Source organism: Lagenorhynchus albirostris, chromosome 1, assembly GCF_949774975.1.
Source record: "Lagenorhynchus albirostris chromosome 1, mLagAlb1.1, whole genome shotgun sequence".
Taxonomy (NCBI): domain Eukaryota; kingdom Metazoa; phylum Chordata; class Mammalia; order Artiodactyla; family Delphinidae; genus Lagenorhynchus; species Lagenorhynchus albirostris.
In genome coordinates this window covers 42,014,007-42,035,424 of record NC_083095.1, presented here as the reverse complement: position 1 = coordinate 42,035,424, position 21,418 = coordinate 42,014,007, and the positions used below count along the sequence as shown (strand labels likewise).

General features: G+C 39.6%; 1 protein-coding gene across 3 annotated transcripts in view; it reads left to right on the top strand.

Annotated features, from left to right (window-relative positions):
• DAAM1 (dishevelled associated activator of morphogenesis 1) overlaps nucleotides 1-21,418 on the top strand; it is a 179,253-nt gene that overhangs the window by 16,538 nt on the left and 141,297 nt on the right. The window contains exon 1 of one of the 3 annotated variants that reach the window (XM_060141998.1): nucleotides 14,209-14,317. The exons of the other annotated variants lie outside the window; for them this stretch is intronic. The gene's annotated coding sequence lies outside the window, so the exon portion shown is untranslated. Of the gene's footprint in view, nucleotides 1-14,208; nucleotides 14,318-21,418 lie in introns of those variants that run through there. 3 annotated transcript variants of the gene reach the window in all.

Here is a 21,418-nt window from a genome sequence, read left to right as displayed (position 1 = left end):
TGTGGGTTTGTCATATATGGCCTTTATTATTTTGAAGAAAGTTCCCTCTATGCCTACTTTCTGCAGGGTTTTTATCATAAATGGGTGTTGAATTTTGTCGAAAGCTTTCTCTGCATCTATTGAGATGATCATATGGTTTTTCTCCTTCAATTTGTTAATATGGTGTATCACGTTGATTGATTTGCGTATATTGAAGAATCCTTGCATTCCTGGGATAAACCTCACTTGATCATGGTGTATGATCCTCTTAATGTGCTGTTGGATTCTGTTTGCTAGTATTTTGTTGAGGATTTTTGCATCTGTGTTCATCAGTGATATTGGCCCGTAGTTTTCTTTCTTTGTGACATCCTGTCTGGTTTTGGTATCAGGGTGACGGTGGCCTCGTAGAATGAGTTTGGGAGTGTTCCTCCCTCTGCTATATTTTGGAAGAATTTGAGAAGGATAGGTGTTAGCTCTTCTCTTAATGATAGAATTCGCCTGTGAAGCCATCTGGTCCTGGGCTTTTGTTTGTTGGAAGATTTTTAATCACAGTTTCAATTTCAGTGCTTGTGATTGGTCTGTTCTTATTTTCTGTTTCTTCCTGATTCAGTCTTGGCAGGTTGTGCCTTTCTAAGAATTTGTCCATTTCTTCCAGGTTGTCCATTTTATTGGCATAGAGTTGCTTGTAGTAATCTCTCATGATCTTTTTTATTTCTGCAGTGTCAGTTGTTACTTCTCCTTTTTCATTTCTAATTCTATTGATTTGAGTCTTCTCCCTTTTTATCTTGATGAGTCTGACTAATGGTTTATCAATTTTGTTTATCTTCTCAAAGAACCAGCTTTTAGTTTTATTGATCTTTGCTATCGTTTCCTTCATTTCTTTTTCATTTATTTCTGATCTGATTTTTATGATTTCTTTCCTTCTGCTAACTTTGGGGTTTTTTTGTTCTTCTTTCTCTAATTGCTTGAGGTGCAAGGTTAGGTTGTTTATTCGAGATGTTTCCTGTTTCTTAAGGTAGGATTGTATTGCTATAAACTTCCCTCTTAGAACTGCTTTTGCTGCATCCCATAGATTTTGGGTCGTCGTGTCTCCATTGTCATTTGTTTCTAGGTATTTTTTGATTTCCTCTTTGATTTCTTCAGTGATCTCTTGGTTATTAAGTAGTGTATTGTTTAGCCTCCATGTGTTTGTATTTTTTTACAGATCTTTTCCTGTAATTGATATCTACTCTCATAGCGTTGTGGTCAGAAAAGATACTTGATACAATTTCAATTTTCTTAAATTTACCAAAGCTTGTTTTGTGACCCAAGATATGATCTATCCTGGAGAATGTTCCATGAGCAGTTGAGAAAAATGTGTATTCTGTTATTTTGGGATGAAATGTCCTATAAATATCAATTAAGCCCATCTTGTTTAATGTATCATTTAAAGCTTGTGTTTCCTTATTTATTTTCATTTTGGATGATCTGTCTATTGGTGAAAGTGGGGTGTTAAAGTCCCCTACTATGAATCTGTTACTGTCGATTTCCCCTTTTATGGCTGTTAGTATTTGCCTTATGTATTGAGGTGCTCCAATGTTGGGTGCATAAATATTTACAATTGTTATATCTTCTCCTTGGATCGATCCCTTGATCATTATGTAGTGTCCTTCTTTGTCTCTTCTAATAGTCTTTATTTTAAAGTCTAGTTTGTCTGATATGAGAATTGCTACTCCAGCTTTCTTTTGGTTTCCATTTGCATGGAATATCTTTTTCCATCCCCTTACTTTCAGTCTATATGTGTCTCTATGTCTGAAGTGGTCTCTTGTAGACAGCAAATATATGAGTCTTGTTTTTGTATCCATTCAGCCAATCTGTGTCTTTTGGTGGGAGCATTTAGTCCCTTTACATTTAAGGTAATTATTGATATGTATGTTCGTATTCCCATTTTCTTAATTGAATAACCAGATTTTTAAATTGTGAAGATAATGAAATAACTGCTTTTCTTTAATAGGACTTTGCTAGTTATTTCATATCTGTAGGCTCTCCAAAGACAAGTCCTTTGGCCTCAAAGAAGGTGATGTATATTTTAAATCCTAACCATTGGAATATTCTATTTAAAAACATGTAACAGTATTGTTTTAAGAGAACAATTTTATAAGACTGCCATTGAAGGAAAGTAGAAGAGGCTGTCCAGTTTAAATTTTATTTTGGAGGAAAATAGTATTTGGTTGAGAAAAGTAAAAGCTTAATTAAGAGCATAACTTAGAATGGGGCATACAAAATTTTTCTGTAAAAGGCCAGATAGTAAATACTTTAGGCTTTGTAGGCCATGCTGACCCTGTCAACTATTCAACTCTATCATTGTAGGAAAAGCAGCCACAGACAATATGTAAACAAATGGGTGTGGCAAGTTGGGAAGAACTGACATCTTGACAATATTGAGTGTTATCCATGAACATGGAGTATCTCTCCATTTATTTAATTCTTCTCTCATTTCATTCACTAGAGTTTTGTAGTTTCCCCATATAGATCTTGTACGTTTTTTGTACATGAATACCTAAGTATTTCATTTTTGGGATGCTAATGTAAATAGTGTTGTTTTTAATTTCACTTTCCACTCCTTCATTTTTGGTATATAGGAAAGCAATTTACTTTTATTATTAACCTTATATCTTGCAGACTGTTTTTTTGTAGGTAGTTTTTACCAAGTTGAGAAACTTCTCCTATCCCTCGTTCACTGCAAGTTTTTATCATGCATGAGTGTTGAATTTTGTCAAATACTTTTCCTGCATCTATTGATATTATCATGTGATTTGCTTACCTGGGATAAATCCCACTTCCTTTTGGTGTATAATTCTTTATACATGTTGGATTCAGTCTGCTAATATTTTGTTGAGGATTTTTGCATTTATGTTCATGAGCAATATTGGTCTGCAGTTATCTTTTTTTAAATATCTTTGGTTTTGCTATTAGTGTAATGCTGGTCTCATAAAAAGAGTTAGGAAGTATTCCCTCTGCTTATATCCTCTGAAAGAGATTGTAGAGAACTGGTATAATTTTTTCCTTAAATATTTGGTAGAATTTACCAGTGAACCAATCTGGGCCTGGTGCTTTCTGTTTTAGAAGGTTATTAATTATTAAACTCTCTGGTTTTGTTAGTCTTATGGCCTGTAATGCAGAAACTGATCTGTTTGTAGATAGTTAATGTTAAAAGAATAATTTTCAAAGAGTTTAAAAAGTAAGATTCTCACAATTATAAAATAAACATGTCAACAATTTTTATTTAACTTATTAATTAGTGAAGGAATCAGTAAGCTGTCAAGACCAGTTCAAATGAGAATTTGAAGAGCATATATACGTCTGTCTGTCTGTCTATCAATCCATCCAAACAGCCACATCAGAAATGCTGGAATAAATTTGCTAGTGGATACAAAACTGATTAATATCCTAAAGGGCTATACAATGTAATATTTTCTTTCATACATTTACATAAATCAATTTTATCTCTGCCAGACAAAATCCATTTGCTTCCTTATAGATAAAAGCCATTACATTACTGTGTGTTTTTTTACAAGTTAATTCCTACCCCTACAGAGTTGTGAAATAGTCTGGCCCAGCACATTCTCAAACTTTTCCATTTCAGGACATTTTGACCCTATTAATAATAATATTGAAGACTCCAACGAAATTTGTTTAATATACAAATCATATTGGAAATCAGAATTGAAACATTTATTTATTGCTTCCAACTTTTGGCTATTGTTAATAATGCTGCTATGACCATGGGTGTGAAAATATCACTTTGAGACCATGTTTCAATTTTTTTGGATATATACCCAGAGGTGGGATATACCCAGGGCCTAAATCATATGGTAGTTCTCTCTTCCCTAGCAGCTCTACCATTTTACATTCCCACCAACAAAAGTGCACATCCTTGCAATATTTATTTTCTGTTTTGTTTCTTTTTTGAATCGCCATCCTAATGGGTGTGAGGTTATTAAAATTTTCAATAAACTTCTTAGATGACAGCATTTATTTCCATTTTATGTGCAGTATAGGGTAATCATTTTCCTAATGTCTTCCCATTAAAAACTATTATGAACTTTTTTTTCTTTTTCAGATTATTTTCTTAGGATATATTTCTTAGAAATGAAATAAATGGGTCAAAAGGTATATAATTTTAAAGTTTTTTATTAAGTACCGCCAAATTGTCCTCCAGAAAGGTTTTGCCGGTTGATGCTGAATCAAGATATTAAAGTGTCTTTCATTTCATGTCTATGCTGTGAATATCATTATCTTACAATTATCTGTGATTCAACAACTGACAAATGCTATCATATTGTATTTTAATTTGTAGTTAAAAAATTTGTTAAACAGAACTTTTTTCTCTAGGCCATTTGTGTTTTTCCTTTCTCAGATGGTCTATTTGCCCATTTTCTATTTAAAGCCCAGTGTTTTGAAGAGATCATAAAAGAGATTAATTAGCAATGCAAATATGAAGCCACAAGGACTTTACACAAATGTATAAATAATCATGGAACCCCTTAGCAGAAAACTTAAGAGGTCTCAAGGCGCATTTTAAAGTGACCTGAAGTATTTCTCTGTGATTAACTGTCTCTGGCTACAGATTTGCATAATTAATTATGTTAACAAGCCCTTTCCTAATTATCTGAAGGGAAACCTTAGGTCAACTCCTGCCATTTTGTGGCCAATTTGCAGTTCCTGGAGTTTGGCTCAGTGCTTTCTTACTGTAAGTGGTTTTTCTGCTGATAGTGAGACTAATACAGAAGGCTTTTCTGAAGGCAGAGAGAACAAGGGAGATGATATGTAGTTTTTCCATTGGACTGAAGATGTTTGGAAGAATAGGAGGTAGAACAATGAAATAATCCAGATATTATGAGGAGGGAGGCAGAAGTTTACATTAGAATGGTTTATGCGATTAAAGAAATGTTATACCCAGTTCTTTTTGTTTATATATGGTGTCGCAAAACAGATACTCAGCTGCTTAGCTAAAATATTTAAGGCATTGCCTGTACAGCACCTAATGTTACAATAATGCTGTACTCATCACAGTCTGATTGTCTTCATGTCGATATATCATAAATCAGCATTGTGGGAATGTGGCTTTTCTCCTACATTTAAGCACTTCAGGTTTGTTTTAATTTAAACAGAAAAAAAAAAATTCTCTTCCAAGCATTGAGAGAGAGGTTTGTGTTTTGAAACTAATTTTAGATAGTTATGGTAACCCGTGATAGAATATAACGCTGTGTTTCCTAGTACATCCCAGCACATTTTAGAGAAGACCATCTATTCAGAATTATTATGGTTCTGTTGACATATTTTTTCTGGAACTCTGCCTTGAGGCACTGTGGCTGTCCATCTTTGTTCAAGAAGTAACAAACGAACAAAATGCACAACACATTCTGTGGAGCTTTCTGGTAAGGCAAGTGTTGGCAGGTAGTCCCTGTGTGTTTGTTTGGGAAACATGGTTTGACCCAGTGGTATAGAGGTTATTATGAAAGGATTCTCTGGAGTAAGGACTAAGATCTAGGGGAGAAGGTCACTTTTGCATTCTCCTCCTTGAAACATCAATTCATGACGTCCTAGCCTAGAAAAGGATATTTCTCCCCAGCTCATTAGTTAGTTCCTAGGCACCATTCAGATCACAAGTGTTTTGATTCATTATAAATTGACTGATGGAACAGAATTTCCGAGAGTACCAAAGCCTTTCTAAGTAAAGAATCAGACCCTTCACTTGCACATTCTGTGGACAAATGACACCTCTAATGTAAAATGGACTACGAGATGTTTTGTCTTAATTTTCTATCATGTTTTATTGATTTGCAATGGCAAAATCTTGTGAAATATCTTTAATATGAAACAGAATAGAGTTTATAAAATCTTTTATTCTGTGGCCGATAAAATCCTAGGCTAAAATTATTCAAACATACTTTTCTATCGATAGTTAATGTTTAAAAATATAGGGCTTCCGTGGTGGTGCAGTGGTTAAGAATCCACCTGCCAATGCAGGGGACACGGGTTCAAGCCCTGCTCCAGGAAGATCCCACATGCTGCAGAGCAACTAAGCCTGTGTGCCACAACTACTGGGCCTGTGCTCTAGAGCCCGCGAGCCACAACTACTGAGCCCGAGTGCTACAACTACTGAAGCCTGTGTGCCTAGAGCCCATGCGCCTAGAGCCCGTGCTCTGCAACAAGAGAAGCCACCCAATGAGAAGCCCGCGCACGTCCACGAAGAGTAGCCCCCACTCGCTGCAACTAGAGAAAGCCCACGTGCAGCAACAAAGACCCAACGCAGCCAAAAATAAAAATAAATAAGTAAATAAATTTAGTTTAAAATATATATATATAAAAGACTGCTCTGTCATTTTATGGTTAGCCATTCCCTGTTAATTCTTCTTATAAAAGTTTTGGTGGGGGCTTCCCTGGTGGCGCAGTGGTTGAGAATCTGCCTGCCAATGCAGGGGACACGGGTTCGAACCCTGGTCTGGGAAGATCCCACATGCTGCGGAGCAACTAGGCCCGTGAGCCACAACTACTGAGGCTGCGCGTCTGGAGCCTGTGCTCCGCAACAATAGAGGCCACTATAGTGAGAGGCCTGCGCATCGCAAAGAAGAGTGGCCCCTGCTTGCCGCAACTAGAGAAAGCCCTCGCACAGAAACGAAGACCCAACACAGCCAAAAATAAATAATAAATAAATAATAATTAAAAAAAAAAGTTTTGGGTGGATTATATGATTGATGGACTCACATTTTGTAACTTTCTTTATGTAGGTTTTATTTTTTAAAGGGACTTGTCCTGAGTGGGTAAAGCGTTGACGGTTTGTAAGATATAACATCATTAATTCTCAACTGTTATTTGGTTTGTGTTTATTGAGATTTTCAAATGTATTATTTTTCTTGTTTTGTTCTTTTGAAGAAACAGTTTTAATACCTAGGCTTAAAAGTGACAAAGTATATGTCCATATTATAGCAATAATGCTATAATTTATTTAGTACAATCATCTAGTTGAGAGGCGTGAACTTTTTTGAAGTGAGAATTTTTAAAAGTAATATCAGACAGAAAGCCTTTAAATTATCAATTGTCCCAAGGAGAACTAATACAAGTAATTAAGTCAAAGTTTCAAACCGTATATTATGGTATTATGGCTTACATTGTAGAAAACTCTCCAGCGGGGAAATGTGGATTCTTTAGCCTGCTATCTACTGTGTCATTTTGGCCCACAGTTTCTTGGGTTTCAATTTCCTCACGTGTAAAATGTGAGGTTTGGATTAGCTCACCAATTCTGTGACAGTTTTGTCCCTAGTGGCTTTTAAAGGGGTGTAACATTCGCTGTCTGAGTTGACCCTAAGAGTTCTGCATCAGAAGTCAGGATGACTCCTTTTTAGATCTGGCAAAATTACTGGAATGAGTAATTTGCCTAGTAATAAGTTTAGTGTAATGACAGAATCAGAGTTATAACTCAGGTCTCCACTACCATCACATCCTAGATGATTATCTGACACAGCCCTGGATGTCAGATACACATGTCCCTTCCCCTACCTCCTATCCCTCCACAGTCATGGCAGACAGTGTTTATTCTAATGCTTACCTAATGTGACATTTCTTTTCCTACCCAGCCTGGACGTGGCTTCAGAATCCATCTCAAAGCAACATTCTAGTAGCCACAGCTAACAGACAAGGAATTCTAACTAGTTTGACATTGTGGATAGTAGAGTCATTAAAATATAAAAGGCCACTCTAAGTTTTTTTTAAGGAAGTTTACTTATATTGTTTAATTCAAGTGGAATATTGTTGCCTTCTTTTTAGCAGTGGTTCCCAACGTGATGGTTCCTTTTTAATTAAAAAAAAATTATAGATTCCGTATTATAGATGACTGTGAATTCAGTAACACTTCCAATGAATTTCAGTTTTATTAATCACAGTATATAAATTCATTTGGAGAAGTGGGCATACAAACATATGAAACATTTACATGCTTCTGAATGAAAGACTCTTGTAATACTTCCAGCCCCCTCCCCCTCCCCCACCCCATCCCCAACCCCCAGCCACCGAGTCAAGTATTAGAAATCATTATTCTATATTACTTTGTCTTTTTTTTCTTGGTTTTAGTTTATGTAGGATTGAATTTTTGTTTTAAGGGACCTCATCAGTGGTTTCCATTCTGTGTGCTGTGGAGTCCCAATTCCAGGAGGTGCCTCAAGGGGAGCCCCCCTTGTCCCACAGCCCTTCCAGCTTTAACCAGCCAGTCTACTTCAAACTCTTCTGTATACTGCGGTTCTCCATGAGGTTTCATTTAGATAAAGGGTTTCACAGATTTTTAAAATTGAAAACCACCGATAATCCTACCTGCCCATTTTATACACAGTGTTTTGAGGTTACCCTATTAGTTAACACTGGAGCCAAGATAAGGACCACTATTGTGCAACTTGCAGGCCACTCTTCATCCCCTTACCCGAGCTGCTATTCATAGGACAGTGGAGGATGTAAGCTGATACCACCACCAGCTCTGAGTTCAGCAGATACTTATATGGAAAGAAAAATTGTTCACATTGTAATACCAGGGAACTCAAATCTATTTCTACCCTTGAATAAAAGGTTATATGGTGTACATATTTGTAAATATTTGTCTTGTTTGGGTGTGGGCTTCTTTTACTGTTTGGGGTGGGTGGAGGGATGGTGAGGCTTTTTCTTTTTAACTTAATTTTATTTTAAAACAGTAACGAGTGATGCTTTGGGCAGAAGACAATTTTCTTTCTCTTCTTCCTGTGCTGTGCGGTACCTTCTCCCCACGCTGTGATTGTGGCATGCTTTACCTTGTCCTGATTTTAACCATTGTCTCAGCAGAATCTCTGATCTCTTTCCTAGATTTTGCTGTCTATCAGAGGACAACCTTGGGGCTCATTTCTCTGCATTGGTCACCTATTATCATTATTAAATCAACATGCCTTCAAGATATCAGCCAAATATGGTACTTAACATACCTGGTCTGGGCTACCTTTTTTTTTTTTTTTTTTGCCTGGGGTGTTAGTCTGAAGCCAAATGTCCCTCTAAAGCTCAGTGTGATTTTAGGACTTGCTTACTTGCTTACCTCAGTTTACCTTACACATTTGAGGCTGTAGGTGATCCAGAATAGCTGGAATAAGTGTCTGGTGACAGTTTGCAGAGGGTGCTGTGGTGATCCCAGCACGATGCCTGGGTGTGGGGTGTTAAGTGTTTCCGTTCAGATTCATCTGGGTTGGCTGCTCCCACAGACCCTTGACAGACTGCTTTTGCTTCCTTGCCTTCCTTGGGAAGGTCATCTCCCGAGCAGAGGTGCTTCTCTGGTAACTGCGGCAAAGCCAGCCATTTCACTTCAGTCAACAGTTTCAACCTAATCCTTTCACATATGTTTTAACAGGCCTGATGCTGAGAAACTGAAGTGACTTTCTCTGGACGAGTTCACTTTTTACTTAAAGTAGAAGTTTCCAGAATTAGGAAATAAAAGGAGGAAAGAAAAAAAAAACTGTCAGACAGTCTTACGTTGGAAAACTGAAACTATCTGTTGTCTTCTTGTTTTTTAATTTTGGTTTCCGCTCTGATTTTTAAATTAATTAATTAATTAATTTTTGGCTGCATTGGGTCTTCATTGCTGAACGTGGGCTTTTCTGTAGTTGCGGTGAGCAGGGGCTACTCTTCATTGCAGTGCGTGGGCTTCTCATTATGGTGGCTTCTCTTGTTGCAGAGCACTGGCTCTAGGCACACGGGCTTCAGTAGTTGTGGCACGCGGACTGTAGAGTGCAGGCTCAGTAGTTGTGGCTCACGGGCTTAGTTGCTCCGCGGCATGTGGGGTCTTCCCTGACCAGGGCTTGAACCCGTGTCTCCTGCATTGGCAGGCGGATTCTTAACCACTGCACCACCAGGGAAGCCCTATCTGTTGTCTTTAACAGGAGATATTTCCCTCTCATCCGTCAGCCCTTTAACAAGTCTGTTTTCTTTCAGAATAAGTTAGGATGGCTTACTGCAAGTTCATTGCCCACCTAAGGGAAGACTGTATGAGAGCTTTAGTTACCATAGCTCATCACCAGTGCACTAGAGGCTCACCAGATTCCCTTGTGAGGGGTTGGGGAGAGCGTGGTGAGTAACATGATGAGTTTGAAGGGCCCTCAAAGTATATACAAAGTTAATGTGCTTTGGTGGAAATGGTTCATTAATCGTAACTTCATTTTCTTCTCAAGGCAAATTCGGATCTCGGAGGTGTTAAAATGTCCACCAGTCATATCTGTGTCACTGGAATTATTGATTAATTTGCTGTAATCACATCTAGAGTGACTGCTGTTTCAGGTAAAAAGAGTAGGAATGTAACCTGAAGGATTATTATCCAGAAACTGTTTCTTAAAGGCATCCCTAGAAATCTGGGTAAATCTGTAGTCTAGTTAACTGTAATGTGTCAATATCAATTTCCTGGGTTTGATAATGTATCATAGTTATGTAAGGTATTACCAATGGGGGAAGCAGGGGACTTTTCTCTCCTTCTTCTTCTTTTTTTGTTTCCAATTTCTTATGCGTCTAAGGTTATGGCAAGATTGAAAAGTTAAAAGAAAAATACCCTGAGAAGAATTACCATTCCGGGTGAGACACTTCACTTCAGATCTGTTATCTTTCATTCCTTCCTTCTTCCCTCCCTTCCTCCCTCCCTCCTTCCTCCCTCCCTTCCTTCCTTCCTTCCTTCCTTCTTTCCTTCCTTCCCTCCTTTCCTTCCTCCCTCCTTCTTTCCTCAGCTTTACTGGGATATATTTCACATATATAAATCACCTATTTTAGAGTACAGTTAATTGGTTTTTTTCACAGTTCATTGTTTATCCACAGAGTTGTGTAACCATCACCACAATCTAATCCTAGAACATTTTCAACTCTCCAGAAAGGAACTCCATAGGCATTAGCAGTCATCTGTGTACCTTTCCTTCCCCCACCCCCATCTTCATCCCAGGCAACCATTAATCTGCTTTCTGTCTCTATGCATTGGCCTCTTCTGGACGTTTAATATAAATGGGGTCATAAAATATGTGCTCTTGTGTGACTGGCTTCTTTCATTTAGTATAATGTTTTCAAGACTTCATCCATGTCATAGCATATATCAGGCCTTAATTCTTTTTTATTGGCAAATAATATTCCATGTTATGGCTACACCACATTTGTATATTCATGGACATTTAGGCTATTTCCATTCTGTGGTTATTATGAACAATGCTTCTGTCAGCATTCATGTATAAGTTTTCGCGTGAACATATGTTTTCAGTTCTCTTGGGTAAATACCTAAATATGAAATTGCTAGGTCGTACGGAGACTCTGTGCTTAACATTTTGAGGAACTGCCAGAGTGTCTTCCAAAGGGGCTGTGCCACTTTATATTCCTACCAGCAGTGAATGAAGGTTCCAGTTTTCCACAGCTCAGGTGTTTCTTAAACACTTTGTTTTTGTTGTGTTTACTAAATGTTTCCTCTTGTCTTGGTGGGTGTAAGAGTAGGGAGCTGAATGGTAACTTTGGAGGAAATGAAACAAATGAAAATGAAATAAATTATTTTCAGATAGGCTGAATGTAGTTCTGGAAGCCTTTCAGCCCCTAGCCTATAAACCTTCCTGTTTGACTGGATATGACATTACCAGGAATTTTACTGTCCTGCTTCTATTCTCCCTGAAGAGAGAAAAGAAATACGTCTTTTCCTCAGCTAGACATGGAAGGTTCAAACAAACATAAAGGACCCCTGAGTTATTAACAATTCCATGGGAACATGTACTTGGTCTATGCCCAGACTAGTTTCTCTAAAATCATTCTCTTGGTGCTTTCCTCTGTGCTGTTCTCCACCGCGTGTAACACAAGGACTGAATCAAGGTTTCTTGAGTTGGTATTTGGAAAAGAAGCGATGACTGGATGCTGGTCAGCTGGCTCGGGCTGTTGGCAGGCCTACCCCGGACCGGGATTTCTGCAGGCCACAGCCTCTCTGTTGTTACAGGCCTGCACCAGGCAGTGGTGTTTGCATTTGCCCTGTCCGAGCTAAGGGTGACAAGGCCTTTCATACTCCACCAGGGCAGTGAGCAGGCAAGTCCAGAGATCTTGAAAATGGCCCAGGACACCAGCCAAAGACAAGATCCCAACTCCTTTGCCCTGTCTGGCCGACTTCGGGAGTAGGCAGGGAAGGGAACAACAAGAAATGTCGTTTCTTAGTTCTGGTATGTAGATCTGAGAACTCCCACTATCTTGGTTACTTTTGGTCATATATTGGCAGTAAGCAATTTTGGCTGCTGAAACCAAACTGTAACAAAGACTCGCCTCTTATGACCACCTTTCTCAGGTTCCCCCTTTTTTTTTTTCCAGAGAAGGTTATATTTTTTTAATTCAAGTAACTGCAAAGCTAGAAGCTAGAGGGGGGCCCCAGGCTGGGACAAATAATGGCTACCCCCCTCCCCTGCCATTTATCTTCTTGCAGAGCAGAACTTTATGAATGATAGTTGCAAGGGTAGATTCCCTACAGATTTTCATGAACACACTCATTGTGTGCCTCTGTCACTCTCCTTTTGGGTGGGGCTCACTACACACAGGTAGTGTCTAGAAGGTGAGTGTTTGTCCCTAGGGCCTCTCCAGGCCTGTTTTAGCTGGCAGTCTCCTCCTTGAACACTCTCGAGCCATACCTCCTTTGACTTCCCAGAGTCCTTCCCTGAAATGCCTTGCCCAAATCAGGAGAGGACCCCATGTTCCTTCCTCTTCTCCATTAAAAACTGTCCATCTCAGGCACATTCTTCCAACATCCTATATCACCTCTGTCAAATCAATATCTTGCTTCCATTAAAATGATGTTGGGGGTATGAATGTATATGTGTAAGTGTGGGTACGTGGTTTTTGGACAGCTGTCTATTACAACCATGCAAATGTCTACCCATTTTATTAAGCCTATATGTCATAGATTAGGCCAAAATAATTTTTTAAGTACATCCATTTCAGGGGTCAACTTCACATCTCCATGAAGCATTAGAATACTTTAATGTTAGAGTAACAGTTGATGTATTTTCTTTTGGCTAGCCCATTGTGTAATTTCTGTAGTAATTAATGTATCTGGCTTAATGACTTCAATTGGAGCTATAAAAAATTGAGTTTATATACAATACATATATATTGTTTTGACTTGTTTTTGGCCCAGCCAATGCTTTGACTGGATTCAGAGTTTATAATGCCTTCCCAAACTCCCTCAGATAGGAGTTTCCAGCAGTTAAAATTTTTTTAAAACAGATCTTTGATATACATTAGTTCATCTGACATTGTGTTTGACTTGGTCTTGGGAGAAAGAGAAGTGTCTAAAAAAAGGCTGCCTCATGCAGGTAGGGGGTGGAAAACTGGCTCTTCCTAATCTGTATATGTGCCTTTTTTGTTACTGACCACAGTGGACCCAGAGAGGCAGCCTGTGTGACATGCCAGGCCTCAGGACCAGCTCCCTGGGAATGTGTTTGACCGATTTCTAAGGCAGTAGGGATTGATCAACCATCAGTCACCATAGCACTTCATACAGCTACCTTCATCTTCAGTAGTGCGAGTGGATTTATCTGCATTACAGCTTATCCACAGAACATCGTCCTTTTATCTCTTTGTGACATTTTCACCTTTGATGGCCTTCTGACTGTATCAGTGTGGCTTATAACTGTAGTTATGAGTGGAAGTCTGTGATCCAATTCTTCTAAATAAACATGTCCTGTGCTGTCCAGTAAAGTAGTGACCAGCTGTATGTGGCTGTTGATAAGCAGGTGTGAAACATAACAAAAGAACAGAGAATGAGTGATCCTTCACGAAGGAGAAAATGTGAAGCCACTTTTGTAAGAAGAACTGAAAGAATTTGTCCCAGAAGACAGCATAGAACAAGGACCAGGATGCTCCCACAGCATGCCGGTGGTCTCCCCAGGGGCTTATGCCACGAACTGGCTAAGTGCTATGGAGTAAGTTTTTCCAGCCTGCGGAAAAGATCATTTAAAAGCAAAAACAACCGAAAAGAAAAGAAATCAAAACACCAAACTCCCACAACCTCACCTACAAAGTTTCTGAAGATAGGCTGATGATAGGGGTGGTAGTGGAGTGTGTTAAGTTCCTCTTCAGCATTACACACTTGGCCTAAGTTTGGAGAGGAATTTAGTTATAATTTTGATTTGGGCACCATTGCTACCAAATACCAACATTAAAAAGAACACAGTTACAGTAGCCACATTTCAGACCCTCGTTAGCCACATGTGGCTAGTGACTACTCTGTTGGACATTGCAGAGATAGAACATATCCATTGTCACAGAAGGTTGGCTGTTGGCTTCTTTTCAGTCCACAGTAAGTTTGTATGCAGACTATTATATAATACTCTTTCCTCCAAGAGTAAAACTCAGACTAAAGTCTAGGAAATTGGAATTTCTGCTGGCCAGAACTGGATCTTAGATCTACCTAAGACTTAGTGCCAATGTCTTTTATATGTTTGTGAACATATAAACATATAAGGCTTGGTTTGACCATGAACTTGGCTGTAATGCATTCTGATTCATCCTCTCCTTACTTACTCTGGCTTCTTGTTCTCAGGATCCTGCTTTTCTAGTATTCCTTTGGTGCCCACTCCTTTGCCTCAGGGACTGTGGTACTGCATTTAGCCATGCCTTTATTCATTCTTAACTGTGGTCTAACATCTTGCTCCAAACGTGTACACTTACCTTGTCTGGGTGTTAGCCATAGATTGTGTTTGGACCCAAGAGTGGTTCCTGCTATGGATTTTCCAGAATGGCTTCCAATTGTCAATCACTGAACCACAAGGAAAAGTATTGTCTTCACTTAATTTCTTGATTTTAAGCATTTGACCAAAGTTTCAAGGCCTGTCCTCCTGAGATTTTGTTTTACCAGAAGCTTCTGGCAGGAGATAGAATGATCTGAGGAAGAGATTCATGGAAGTCAGAGAATCGGTGTCTCTCTCCTTTAAATGTTATGGAACATAACTAAATCATAAGCTCTTGAAAGGCAAAAGCAATATATTTTACTTTATCACCTATATTTAACCTGAAGTACTTAACCTATAGTACTTAAACTATAATTGGCTGATTGATTAACTCTAGAGCAGACGTGCTCAATGTGGTTTTTTCTTTGTTTTAATTTTTGTTAACATTTAAAGTTGCTAAAATTGAATATTCTCTATTGAAAATAAGCTTGCCTAGTTTTGAACGATGAACTAGTTTATTACATGGTTTCCTCTTGAACCACACTCATTCTTGATTCCAACAATACTTACTATGAATCTGTTAGTGATAATTAATAGCTCTCTTGATGAAGCCAAAAAATGAATGTGGTTAGTGAGGCAACACTGATGAAACAATGTTTTTTCCTCTAACACAAAATAGGACTTGGGCTCCGTTCTTTGCCTTTGCTTCCTCCCTGCACCTTATTCCACAGATGTGTATAGCCCCATTTATTCCATTAGGCAGTGAGGACCCCTGGAACTAAATAGAATACAGCTCTAGGATTCTGGATGCAGTAGAATGCTGGGTGTGTTGGGCAGACATCTTGATCTGAGCCTATCCTTGGGTCGGCTTTGCCACTACTAGCTCTGAGTCTGGGGAGTTATGCTCTAATTTCTCTTTTGATAAAATGAGCATTATGATGCCTGACTTCCCTGTCTACTTAGAGGGGGCTTGTGAAGATCAAAGGAGAAAGAGTACATGGAATGATTTTGCACAGTACTATGAAATGTAAGACCTTGCTACTAAAAGAGTAATACATTACTCATGTGTATCTGTGCATTGATATTTATACTCATTGAACCGTCTTATTTATGTGTCAAGAACCTCAAGCCTTATGACATTGGGGCAGCTAAGAACAACTGCAAGGAAGCTAATGGAATATATGCCAAAATATATTTTTGTTGCCTGAGGATGATTTTTTTTTTTTGCATTTGAAAGGTCAACTTGGTACCTCTTATTATTTTCAAGTAGTTTGAGAATGGAGTGCAGGACATTTTTATTTGGTGGTAGACTGTTCCCTGGAACATTCAACTAAGTAGAGGGGGGATTGAACTGATGTCTACTTCCTTGTGTGCTGTTCTCTGGGCTGACTTGGTTTGCACCTCTGTAAGATCATAGAGAAGGCACCAAGTAGCACCAAAGTGACTATTTCTTTTTCTTTTAGTTGATGCATCAGAATTATTTTGATTGCAAGCAAAAGAAATTAAACTTAAGCCAAAAAAAAAAAAAAGAATTTGCCAGAAGAATATGGGGTAGCCCTAATGAAAGCTGGAAAGCACAGGAGGCTCTGGAGATTTAGAATTCCAGGGAGAAAGTCTACTTGTCCTATTTTAGGTCTTTGCTCAGCACTGGCACATTTTTGGCAGGATTGGAGGGGTGGGGACGAGACACCAAGAGTGTAAGGAGCAAGGGTGGGTCATTCCCTATCAAATCGGTGTGCTAGACAGGCAAAAGTAACAGTAGATTTCAGCAGGTTCTCAGTTCTCTGAAATTAGGGTCCAACTTAACATGCTCGCTCCATGTATCTGCCAGCCTGGGTTAAACCTCCCTTCCCCTTTTCTTAACAAGAGAAGTAGAAGTTGAGAAAGATTAAAGAGGGAAGGATCTTCACTGCTGGGCACCGCAGTGTACACCCAGGACTATGGAATGGGTGGTCCTTACCTCTCCAAAGGCAGGCACTCTTATATAGTGTAGTGGGATCCTTTGGTACTCCCTTATTTTTTTTTTTTTTTCTTTTTTGCTTTACCATTGTAGTTATATAATTTTAAATAGTGGGGAGAAAAGAAGTAAGGCTGTTTCCTCAACTGGGGGCAGCACGGAGCATAGAACCTGGTTCTAGTAGATACCCTTTAAATATTTTTTGAAGAAGTGCTGGAATTACAACATATTTTGGCCTTTCTTACCATATTCTTCTTTCTTTTTTTAATCTTAAGGGACAGAAAACGCCCTACCAGTGATGCTGAAATCTTTTAAGTTTGTGGCATGATAGGAAAATGTAATTACAGTGTCGACATTCTGTCATCCTCTATTCATCATTCTTTATGGAAAAAAAATAATTACAGTGGTTCTCACTGACACAATTCCAAGGAGCTAATGGTTTCCCATGACATAAGTTGGATATTAAGATATTTTACCTAGAGATAATATCAGCCTCTCATAGAATTTAGAAATGACATTCTTGCCCAGCATCGTTCTTTGTCCCCCTCCCTTTCCCCCAACTTGGAAGAGAAAACTAAAGGAAGGAGAAATTGCATTTTTACTATTGGTTGAAAATGGTTTAGAGCATCACTTGATTTGATGATATCTGGAAATTCACTTAACTTAAACTGTTTTGTCTTCCCACACATTTTGAACGGATGCTAAAAGGGAAATAACGCTGTAGAAGCAGCAGGGTTATTTTTAGCTTGCACTCCTATATTTGGGCTTCATTACGCAAATTTTTTTCCCCCAGAGCCAGGGTCATATTTATGTGTACTGTGCTTGATGGCTTTTCCTTATTCTTCTCTTTGCCCAGAACCACCTGGAAGCCAGCACGCACTGTACACGTCAGTCTGTAATCTGAATAAGCCGTGTGTCTTCCTTGCCTACCTCTTCCTTCCACGCTTCCCCCAAGTGTTGCAGATCAAAAGGTTACTTGTTTCAGATTTACCTCTGGTTTCAAGTAATTTATTTCTCCAGTGACCCTCCCTTGGTAGAACGAATGGTCTCCATTTTTTTTCCCCCTGAGTTCTCAAACACCTTAATTTTCAATTGATTTTTTTTAAGTTATATATTTAGGAAATGTTAGAGAAGTAGTCTAATGAATTCCTTTTTTATGAGGATTTGACTGAATATATATTTGTAGCTCTGATTAGCCAGCAAGTATTGAAACTAAGAAGCTTAGTTTAGTGGGCTAATTTGGAAGATGTCCTCTGTGGGTGTTTCCTCTGTGTGTGTCATTTTGCACAACGTTACACATCAGTGGAAGGTATTGATTTAGCATGTTTGCCAAAGACACTCCTGGTTTTCACTGAGCAGGGGATGCTTTTTGTAGTTTAGTTTCCATTACGTTTGGAGGAGATCTTCCTGACACCAGTGTATCATTTAGTGTTTGGTTTTTTTTTTGTTGAGTTTGATTTAGAAATTCACTTCACATGGTTCTTAAAGAGAGAGAAAAACCAAGATTTAAAATATACAAATAAGATTAAAAGGAAGACCCAGATTTACTTGTAATTTGTCCTGGCCCTTTGTATATTCATTCTGCTCTCAATTTTGAAGTAAATACAGTTGAAATATTTCTCCATGCATGTACTGTGTAACAGGTGGTCAACAGTGTAGTCCTAAGTTCTAACAACTTGGTAAAAGTAAATAGGTTGTATAAAACCTGCCTGATATACTTCTTAGTTGAAATTCAAAGGAATGAGGCTTCCCCCACCCTGTGGGTCGGCTTCTGTTCTTAGCAAGCTGTCAGAGGCTCTTCAGGGAAGCCATGGCTCTAGATGGTGTTTCCATCCTGATGGGTGGCCAGGGCTATTTTCCTGCCTATAAATAGTTCACTGGGTTGCAATGAATGCCAAATAAGTTTCTCCCCACAAAACCCGTTTTTTTTTTTTTTTTTTGCGGTACGCGGGCCTCTCACTGTTGTGGCCTCTCCCGTTGCGGAGCACAGGCTCTGGACGTGCAGGCTCAGCGGCCGTGGCTCACGGGCCCAGCCGCTCCGCGGCATGTGGGATCTTCCCGGACCGGGGCACGAACCGGTGTCCCCTGCATTGGCAGGCAGACTCTCAACCACTGCGCCACCTGGGAAGCCCTCAAAACCCGTTTTAAGAGTAGAATGTTTGAAATAATGGAACAGTGATAGCACTGTCAACTTACCGGTGTAAACCTTAGTTGATTTTAAATTCAAGGCCTGTCGTTAGCTCTCTTTCCCTTACAACTGGAATTTCAGCTGTGATGCAGATGAAGCAAACCACACGACAAGTCCATTGTTTCTCTATGAAACAGTGGGTATCTGGGTGAGCCTTTTGCCGATTCCTTACAAATAGGTCCCCACAGGTGGCCATAGTGGAACTTGACTCACGGAGCCTTTGCCAACTGGAAGTGTGACTAGGGTAGCACAGAGACTGGTGTAACTGGAAGCAAACATTGCAGCTGAGCAAGCAGGGCAATGGTGATGGTGGTGATGTGGTGGACAGGGACACTTAGAGGCATTTTCTTAAAAACAGGGGTCCCCTTACCCAGGGAGGCAGTAGTGTTCCACAGGATACCATCGGGCCTCTTCCTCGGCCTGGGTTTCTTGCTATCCAAGCAAATTAAACACTTAAAAAACAAAAAAGATATTAATTAAATTGACCATTTGAATTTAAGAAACATTGTTCCATGGCACGTGGGACTCCTTTCATCATCCTGTTGTCAGAATTAAAAGTTTTCTCTGTTGAGCAACTGTATACTTGCTGTCAGCATGTCTTTTGCTGCTTACAGTGATGTAGAGGTTAAAACGGATTAAATTCAAGTGTTTTAGCAGGTGGGTAATATAACTCAGCATGGGAAGGAAAGCAGTTGTTCATTTTGCATATTAAACACGCAAGAATATTCATTTCCACTCGTCTCCCATTTTTCTTCAGACATGTGGCACACTGTCCTCTGTTTTCCCATTTTTGATAGAAATGCAAGTGCAGGAATTATTTTACCATCCTCCCAATTAAGTGCAAGTGATAATGATGAAAAACGGCAACTGACTCCTGGCCTTGGTGTTGGAGAAGGAGTAGGGAGTGGTGGGACCTTGGCAAACTTGTGCATCAAATTGCTGCTGCTTGGGAATGAAAGCCCTATGTTAATAGAATGCCCAACTCTTTGACAATTAATAAAACCACAGTTTTTAAAATAAATTTATTTAATTTATTTGATTTTTGGCTGCATTGGGTCTTCGTTGCTGGGCGCGACCTTTTCTCTGGTGGTGGTGAGTGGGGGCTACTCTTCGTTGTGGTGCGCGGGCTTCTCATTGCGGTGGCTTCTCTTGTTGCAGAGCACGGGCTCTAGGCGTGCAGGCTTCAGTAGTTGTGGCGCACGGGCTTAGTTGCTCCGCAGCATGTGGGATTTTCCCTGACCAGGGCTCGAACCCGTGTCCCCTGCATTGGCAGGCGGATTCTTAACACCCGCGCCACCAGGGAAGCCCCAAACTACATTTAAAAACTTTTTTTTTTTTTTTTTTTTTTGCGCGGTACGTGGGCCTCTCACTGTTGTGGCCTCTCCCGTTGCGGAGCACAGGCTCCAGATGCGCAGGCTCAGCGGCCATGGCTCACGGGCCCAGCCTCTCCGTGGCATGTGGGATCTTCCCAGACTGGGGCACGAACCCGTGTCCCCTGCATCGGCAGGCGGACTCTCAACCACTGTGCCACCAGGGAAGCCCCCTAAAAACATTATTTTTAAAGGAGGCTGTTTGGTCTAATGATTAAGAGTTTGGCTCTGGAGCCAGATAGCCAGGGTTCAAATCTCAGCTGTGCCATTTGTTAGCTGTGTGACCTTGGACAGTTATACTTAATCCTTGAGCCCCAGATCCTCACTGAGAAACAATGCCAATAATAAAAACCTCGTTATAGGCTTATGGTTAGAACTTGATGAGAAAGTCCATTAGAAGAACTCAGTGCCTGACCTGTATATGGTAGTTAAGTGCTTAACAAACACTAGCTTTTACTATATTATTAGTCAACACTGAGTGGGTCTACGAAAGTGTTTGAATGAACCACCAATATGCAACTTGTGTTTAAGAGCACCGACTTTGGAGCCAGCCAGCTTTGAAACTAGGCGCTACCATGTACTAGCTGAGTATCTTTGGGCAACTTATGTGACCCTTCTGAGCCTTTGTTTTTAATCAGTTGTAAGTGTGGCACAGTAGTACCAACATCCGGGCTTAATGAGGGTTCATTGAGGTAAGGCATGTGAAGTAATTGGCTCATTTGATAAATATACTGTTTATTGAGCACTTGGTAAAGTCTCCACCAGCCTGAGGGTTAGTATTGTTTTATCCCCACTTTACAGGGGAGGAAACAGTTTGCAAGTTAATTCCTTTGGGAAGTTGTGCACTGGCTTGTCTCCAGCAGTGCTTCAGGAAGGTTCACGCTCCTGCATACTTTTTCCCATTGTTCTTCCATAGCCTGTTCAGCTGTGCTCATGAACATCCATACCCGTCACCTCACAGCGTTCAGCATGAAGAAAGCTTGTTCTGCAGATCTGTGCTGCAGATCTGTGCATTGTCACGTCTTAGGAAAGCCAGTTGAATGTCATATCGCTAGAATATTTCATAACTACTCATTCTTCATAAATTTACATTGTTCACTCAGAGTCATGGTTTTATCAGAGCACCTCTGACTTGGCGTTTCTTCTGAATGCTCTTGATTTCTTTTATTCTTGGATCTAAAAGTAGAAAGTTGTCTTTTCAGATTCGTAAATTGTC